Source organism: Haematobia irritans, chromosome 1 (genome assembly GCF_050003625.1).
Source record: "Haematobia irritans isolate KBUSLIRL chromosome 1, ASM5000362v1, whole genome shotgun sequence".
In the NCBI taxonomy this organism is placed as follows: Eukaryota; Metazoa; Arthropoda; class Insecta; order Diptera; family Muscidae; genus Haematobia; species Haematobia irritans.
Window position 1 is genome coordinate 135,257,817 of NC_134397.1, and position 9,054 is coordinate 135,266,870.

A 9,054-nucleotide genomic window follows, 5' to 3' on the forward strand; every position below is an offset into this window, starting at 1 on the left:
TCCGTCCGTCCGTCTGTTGAAATCACGCTAACTTCCGAACGAAACAAGCTATCGACTTGAAACTTGGCACAAGTAGTTGTTATTGATGTAGGTCGGACGGTATTGCAAATGGGCCATATCTGTCCACTTTTACGTATAGCCCCCATATAAACGGACCCCCAAATTTGGCTTGCGAGGCCTCTAAGAGAAGCAATTTTCATCCGATCTACACGGTTGAAAAAGACTGTTTTTCATATGTTTGGCTATAAACATTATATGTTTGGAACACAAATTTTTAAACACAATATTTTTGAGTGCAAGCATATAATGTTCATAAACTAGCATAACATGTTTGGGACAATATGTTAATATGTTAGAACATATTATGTTTGGGACATAAAATGTTTGTAAATATAATATGCTTGAATGCAAACATATATTAATTTAGAAATAGCCTATAAACATATATGTGTTTAGTAGCTTGGAGCGCTATTTAACAGGGAGCGATATTGAATTAAGTTGGTGGTTGTTGCTTGTTATTACAAAATTAACATTTTATTTTTCCTTGGGCAATTGATCAGCTACTTTTTTGATCCTTACAAACTGTGTGGTCCGCTGTTCGAATCCCCGTCCGGCAAAAGGTAAAATTGAAATAAAAAAAATCATAAAATTGAATAATTTCTTCTACAATGTTTGTATTACAGAAAAAGGTGCTAAGAACTAAAAAATCTCGTGGAAGTGAGAAAGATGTCGGGGAATATACAATTGGGCAGAAACAAAATTTTGAGCATTCAGGTCGAAAACCTATGTTGTTAGCACCTATATTACCTGTTTATTTTCATAATTCATTATGATTGTAAATATATAAATAAATAAGTACAATTTTGAGCACAATATTGTTTGGGAGAATTTTTTTTAAGCATATAATATTTTTGGGTGCAAAATGCTTCCAAACATATTATATGTTCACATAATAACATATTGTTTTTTGGAAGACGACATTATTGAATTTGGATGCAAAAATACAAAATGTTTGGAACTTAGACTACCCAAACATATATTGTTTAGACCAATATGCTTTCAAACATATTATATATTGGAAGAGATCAAACATATAAATGTTTGGGCAATACCCAAAAATATATATGCTTGAAGCAAAATATGTTTGGGAGTATATGTTACAGAAGCGATTTTTTGTGAGCGTGTAGCTGAAATTTGGTACATGGTGTTAGTATATGGTCTCTAAAAACCTTGCAAAAATTGGTCCATATCGGTCCATAATTATATATAGCCCCCATATAAACCGATCCCCCGATTTGGCTTGCGAAGCCTCTAAGAGAAGCAAATTTCATCCGATCCGGCTGAAATTTAGTACATGGTGTAGGTATATGGTCTCTAACAACCATGCAAAAATTGGTTCACATCGGTCCATAATTATATATAGCCCCCATATAAACCGATCCCCCGATTTGGCTTGCAGAGCCTCTAAGAGAAATAATTTTCATCCGATCCGGCTGAAATTTGGTACATAGTATTAGTATATGGTCTCTAACAACCATGCAAAAACCGATCCCCCGATTTGGCTGGCGGAGCCTCTAAGAGAAGCAAATTTCATCCGATCCGGCTGAAATTTGGTACATGGTGTAAGTATATGGTATCTAACAACCATGCAAAAATTGGTTCACATCGGTCCATAATTATATATAGCCCCCATATAAACCGATCCCCCGATTTGGCTTGCGGAGCCTCTAAGAGAAGCAAATTTCATCCGATCCGGCTGAAATTTGGTACATGGTGTTAGTATATGGTCTCTAACAACCATGCAAAAATTGGTCCATATCGCTCCATAATTATATATAGCCCCCATATAAACCTATCACCAGATTTGACCTCCAGATTTGAAAATTCTTCCCATTCAGTTGAAATTTGGTACGTGGTGTTAGTATAGGGTATCCAACAACCATGCAGGAATTGGTTCCTATCAGTCCATAATAATATATAGCTCCCATATAAACCGATCCCCAGATTTGACCTCCGGTGCCTTTTGGAGGAGCAAAATTCATCCGATCTGGTTGAAATTTGGTACGTGGTGGTAGTATATGATATTTAAGTCTTTAGTCTTTCGTAGAAGTTTCTACGCAATCCATGGTGGAGGGTACATAAGATTCGGCCTGGCCGAACTTACGGCCGTATATACTTGTTTTATTTCAAATAGGTTAAAAACAGAGTAAGAATTCATAAAATGGTACAAATCATTTAAATGTTGTCGAAAAATATGCTAAATCCAATCTGAAAAAATTGTGAATTTTTGAAAATATTCGAGGTTCAACGTTTCCGACAAGCGTTAGAATTCATTAAAAATTATAAAAATTATTTATTTGATAAAAATATCACAGAATTTTGTAATTTACATCCAAAACATTGAATTCGGATCACACCTACACTGTTAGAAAAATATGTTTTTCATATGTTCCGATATAAACAAAATATATTTCGGGCACAATTTTTTAACACAATATATTTAAGTGCCAACATGTAATGTTCCTAAACTAACACTAAATGTTTGGGACACATATGTTAATATGTTAAAATATATTATGTTTGGGACATGAATGTTTCATAAAAATAATATGTGTGAATGTAAACATATATAAATTTACAAATTTCGAGTAAACATATATATGTTTACAATTTCTGTGAAACGGTTGTATCTTGTTTCGGGAAACTGCTTTATGATAAGGCCAAAAATTTGATATGCTTAAGTCTAAATATTATTTAATTTGAATATTAGAATGAGTATTTGGAGTAAAGAGAATAGACATTCGGAACCAAGAGCATAGAGATTTGAAAAAAACAGCATGTGTTTTCGCCTTGAGAGGAGAATTTTATGTATGCGTGGACAAGTGTTTTGTTTATCATTTTGGCATTATGGACACACATTTTTAACGGCCTTAAAGGTAAAAATGAAATTAAGTACAAAACACGATAAGTTTTAAAGGCATTTAAAATGGTGTAAAATGCTAGTAAAAACACGGTTTGCGCCTAAATAAATTTATGTGTACATTATAAAATTATTTATGTATGTTTATACTTTTCTTTTGTTAGAGTTTTTGATTTTCTTCCAAAATTTCAAACTTTTATACCAAAAAACAGTTTTTTGTTATAAAATTGTTATTCTTGCAATAAAAAAATAATATTTTATTCAAACGCCATTTCGTTTATATCAAGCACTGTTTCTGACTGTAAATATTTAATAACCCACATTTCGAAGTTTCATATAAAAATTTAATATAGTATAAATGTCTAAATTACAAAAAAAAAAATGGTTCGGTCGGAGCAGGAATTGAACCCACGACCCTTTGCATGCAAGGCAGACATGCTAACCACTGCTCCAAGTGGCCAACAAATGTATGTTTCTTTTAAATAATGTTATGTTTGCATGGGCTCGTGGGCGCTGCAAAGTATGCTATATAAATGTAACTTATAACGATAATTGTCTACTGGTGGCTATAACTGCTACGTAGCCCAGTGGATAGTGTGTTGGCTTACAAACTGTATGGCCCTCGGTTCGATTCTCCGTCCAGGCGAAAGGTAAAATTTAAAAAATTTATAAAATTGAATAATTTCTTCAACATTATTTGTGTTACAGAAAAAGGTACCAAGAACTAAAAATTTCGTGGAAGTGAAAATTATGTGAGGGAATGAGCACAATCTTCTTTGGGGAAAATTCTTCCAAGCATATAATATTTTTGGGTTCAAACTCTTCCAAACATATAATATGTTCACATAAAACAAACATATTAATGTTTCGGCAGTATCCAATAATATATGTGCTTCCTGCAAAATATGTTTGGAACATATGTTAGAGAAGCGATTTTTTTTGAGGGTGTAAAGAAGTGATGCAAATTCAGTGCAACGGCTGTTGAAATTGAGGACTTCCGTCTTATGACAAGCCCATGTTAAATTCATTGCTTCTGCGTCAATTTTGCACCACTTCCGGATCCAAAAAGAACATTTTCACAACTTCTTTGGCGACGCTTTTTTTTTTTTACTGGGACGCTTAAGATTCGCAAGGTTTGTTCGGCAAGTCGTCCCCATGTTCCGGTAATTGGCATCGAAAATCGCAAAATTTCCCTTTGGGCAAATTTTCCTAAACCTAATATATACCATATAAACTTAAAATTTGGCAATATAGTACTTCGTTATAATGAGTAGTTCAAATTGATATTGAATTGAAGTCCATTAGTATCTCGTTATTATTCAATTATTACTTCTTTTTTGCCAAATTTTGTAATAGTTCCAGGACGGTACTATGTTTAGTTTTCAAGATTTTTTATTATTTTCGCGATTACTGTTTTTAAAATGGTTTTTAATTAAATAAAATTAAAATAAATGTAAACAAACATATTACTGTTAAATTTAGACAAAGTAAAATGTAAATTTAAAATAAATACCAGCCTTACGGCCATTTTCATGTAGCTCCGTTAGGCTTTAACTGCCAGTTGACAGAAAGTAAATTGCAAATATCTTCTCTCCGGTTAACTTTAACTGAAAAATTTTCGTCAGTTAAGTTCCTAACTGGCCTATGGAATATAAAGGCAAGATGACAGCTTCGTTTATAATACGGTTTAAAAGTTGCTTAGTTAACGGAACACTAACGGAGCTTTAAGAAAATGGGGGTTATATGATATTAAATAAATTCTTGAAATTTGTGATTTCGAATATCGGAATATGGGAAATAATTTTTTGCGTTTATAAATAGCAAATGGTTAGTAAATATGCCTCAATTTTTTTTCATTAAATTTTTAAAAATATGAGTCTTTCAACATAGACAATTTTTTCTAAACTAAAGAAAATTATTAATAATCTGTTGCATATAGAATTTTCGAATTAAAGATAAAAAAGCTTCAAATATAAGACATGTTTTGAGGATTTCGCATCATTTTTTGAAATAAATAAAATATTTTTTTACTTTGAAGTATCTGTTATAACTTGGGGTTTCAAACCGGCTCGGAACCAACATTGAAATACATAAGGGAAAGATTTTAGGAAGGAAGGATCGAAAAAAAAACAGAGCTTTCCACAGCACTAAAGCCAATTTAACTCTATTTTAGTTCATGGACTATTATAATGTTTTATTTAAAATTTTTTCAATGTGAAAAAAATATTTGACTTAAAATTTTTTTGTATTAAATGAACTAAACAAAATATACACAATAAGTATACATTTTTGCAATTTTGAACCCCAAGTTTTTCCCTTCAAACGACGACATTTTTCCAGTAAGAGAATAAAATTAATTATATCAAATTTTCTTGGATTTGTTAAAAAAAATATATTTACTTATTTTTGTGATATGGGCTTGATTTCGCGGTTTGTAACACAGTTTAATTAAAAATTTCCAAAATTAATCTACATTTTCCTTATTGGAGAGTTCTTGTTTTAGTGTAGGCATATATTTCATATATATTATAATTTAACATTTTCTTCTCTCAGTGCATTTACTATTGAGAACAAGTTAGAGCAGAAGATTTATATGTTGCCTTCCTTTATAATCAAAATAACAACGAAACACTATAACCGACACTTCTAAACACGCACACACACTCACCGACACATTGTACTACACAAACGCATAAACGCCTATACGTCAAACAATCCAAAGAGAAACACAATTTGAAGTAAAGTCCTCGAATATCACGAATTATGGGCATTTTTTAAGTCCAATGGTTGGTGGAAACAATCTTAAGGGTAGAATTTAAGATGTATTTTCTTCTATTCTTTTAATGAAAATGACTATTTACCACTAAAACCTTCCATGAAAATAAACAAAAATAAAAAGAAAACAAACAAATCTATCTACAGCTAGAAAACTAATTTCACAAAAGAAAATCTAGAAATTGTTTGTCATTGTTTCCTCCAGCTTTTGGGTTCTAACACCGTGTTCATTAATGTTTTTAATGGATTTTATATGTTAATGTATTTAATTTTCTTGTTTATATTCACTTAAATGCATACACCATTAATTATTTGGAGAAAATAGACATTCACACACACACACACTAAACAATCTCCATACAGCAAATCTAGTATACGTTTAGTGTTCGAATCCTTCTTTAATGCTCTGGTAAGGGACACTGTTTATAAAAACAAAACTAACATTCGCCTTTGCATTTCTTTCAGTTATAATTTATAATGATCTTTTTTCTAATTTTTGATTTTTTGTTTATTATTCTTACTTTTATTTTAATATTTTTTTTTATTTCCACAAAATGTATATTTCACTTAGGTTTATTACAAAAAAAAACTGTGTATATTTCTTTTCAATAAAATATATTTTCTTTGTTCTTTAATCACACTTATTCAATTCACTTTTGTTTTGTCCCTTTTTTTCTATATATTTTATTCCTGGTCGGTGATATAGTACAGCAGAAATATAGAAGCAACCGTTTAGCACAAAGGATGTACTCTTTCTAAAAGCCTGAAAATATGCAATATACCATACAGACTATACCTCAGAAGCATTTTAAAGGGAAAACAAATAACACAAAATAAACACGCTGTAAACATCAACCATGGTATTCGCATTCAATCACTCTCTGCAAAAATACCAAACATCTCTTTATTTCTCATTTCTTCTTTCAGAAGTTCTCTCCACCACCAACAGAAATCCTTTATATCTCATCTTGATGTACAAGAATGTTTTATTGAGTACCTTTTTTCATAACTACACACATTTGTAATATTTGTGCTCCTATGCTCTGTTACTCTTATATTTACTATTCTCTTCTTTTGCTCACCGGGCATCTCTCCAATGTAGAGTCCTTTATATCATTTCTGTGGGTAGTTAACGGTAAAAATCTCTGCTACTGAAATTTCTACATGCTCGAAAAGAGAGTGTTTAAGGTAATAACATTTATCACTATGCAGACAACCAAACAACCACCCACAACATCCCCTTTTTTGCAATGAATGATGGAACCATACAGTAACCCACCCTGCAGAATCCTAACATCAACACACTAGGTCGTTGTTGTTTTTGGTTTGATTATTGTTTCATATTTAGAATTTATTTGTCTATGTTAGATGGCTAGCTAGGACAGTTGCCATATTCTACCAAAAATGGTAGAATTCTTGATGTTTTGGTACATTTTTTTATAGAAATGAATTTTTGGCCAAATTTCATATAGAACCACAATTTGGCAAAATTTTCTATAAAAATAAAATTTTGCAAAAATTTTCTATAGAAATAAAATTTTGCCAATTTTTTTATAGAAATAAAATTTTGCCAATTTTTTTATAGAAATAAAATTTTGCAAAAATTTTCTATATAAATAAAATTTCGCAAAAATTTTCTATAGAAATAAAATTTTGACACAATTTTCTATAGAAATAAAATTTTGCTAAAATTTTCTATAGAAATATAATTTTGACATTTTCCAGAGAAATAAAATTTTGCAAAAATGTTCTATAGAGAAATAAAATTTTGACAATATTTTCCATAGAAATAAAATTTTGCAAAACTTTTTTATAGAAATAAAATTTTGCTAAAATTCTCTATAGAAATAAAATTTTGTTAAAAATGTCTATAGAAAAAATTTTGCAAAAATTTTCTGTAGAAATAAAATTTTGCAAAAATTTTCTGTAGAGATAAAATTTTACAAAAACTTTCTATAGATATAAAATTTTGACAAAAGTTTCTATAGAAATAAAATTTTCCCAAAATTTTCTATAGAAATAAAATTTTAACAAAATTTTCTATTGAAATAAAATGTTGACAAAATTTTCTATAGAAATAAAATTTTACACAAATTTTCTATAGAAATACAATTTTGACAAAATTTTCTATTGAAATAACATTTTCCATAGAAATAAAATTTTGCAAAACTTTTTATAGAAATAAAATTTTGCTAAAATTTTCTATAGAAATAAAATTTTGCTAAAATTTTCTTTAGAAATAAAATTTTGTTAAAAATGTCTATAGAAAACATTTTGCAAAACATTTCTGTAGAAATAAAATTTTGCAAAAATTTTCTATAAAAAAAAAATTTGCAAACATAAAATAAAATCTTGACAAAATTTTCTATAGAAATAAAATTTTACAAAAACTACAAAAAAAATGGAAATAAAATTTTGACAAAATTTTCTATAGAAATAAAATTTTTACAAAATTTTCTATAGAAATAAAATTTTAACAAAATTTTCTATAGAAATAAAATGTTGACAAAATTTTCTATAGAAATAAAATTTTACACAAATTTTCTATAGAAATACAATCTTGACAAAATATTTTATAGAAACAAAATTTTGTAGAGATAAAATTTTGACATTTTCCAGAGAAATAAAATTTTGCAAAAATGTTCTAAGGAAATAAAATTTTGACAAAAAAAATGTCTATAGAAAAAATTTTCTGTAGAAATAAAATTTTGCAAAAATGTTCTGTAGAAATAAAATTTTGCATTAACTTTCTATAGAAATAAAATTTTGACAAAATTTTCACAAAAAAATAATAGAAATAAAATTTTGACAAAATTTTCTATAGAAATAAAATTTTGATAAAATTTTACACAAATTTTCTATAGAAATAAAATTTTACACAAATTTTCTATAGAAATAAAATTTTGACAAAATAGAAATAAAATTTTGCAAAACTTTTTTATAGAAATAAAATTTTCTATAGAAATAAAATGTTGTTAAAACTGTCTATAGAAAAAATTTTGCAAACATTTTCTCTAGATACAAAATTTTGCAAAAATTTTCTATAGAAATAAAATTTTGCCAAAATTTTGGAGACTTAAAAAATACGTAAAAGACTTTTGAAATATTTGCCTTTGAAAACATCAAAAGTAATTTGAAATTAAAATTTAGAAAAAGTCCTTCGTTTGCCTTCTATTTTATTTGTTGTTATTTACCATCCCAGCAAAAAAATTTGGAAGTTCTTCCAAAGGCACAACTTTAAAATCATTTCCAGAAGATGTACTCCCAATGATGTTCTTTATTTTATTCATTCAATTATTTTCATTCAATTTTGTTATAACATGCTTTTTTCATATTTTTAATGGGTAATTTTAACTTTT

The 9,054-nt window shown here is 28.6% G+C and overlaps 1 long non-coding RNA gene across 1 annotated transcript; it reads left to right on the forward strand.

Annotated features, from left to right (window-relative positions):
- The first annotated feature begins 537 nt into the window (after nt 1–537).
- Nucleotides 538–873, forward strand: LOC142242429 (uncharacterized). The gene is made up of 2 exons (XR_012724099.1): nt 538–620; nt 684–873. It is a non-coding gene; the product is annotated as an uncharacterized LOC142242429 (long non-coding RNA).
- Nucleotides 874–9,054: the final 8,181 nt, after the last annotated feature.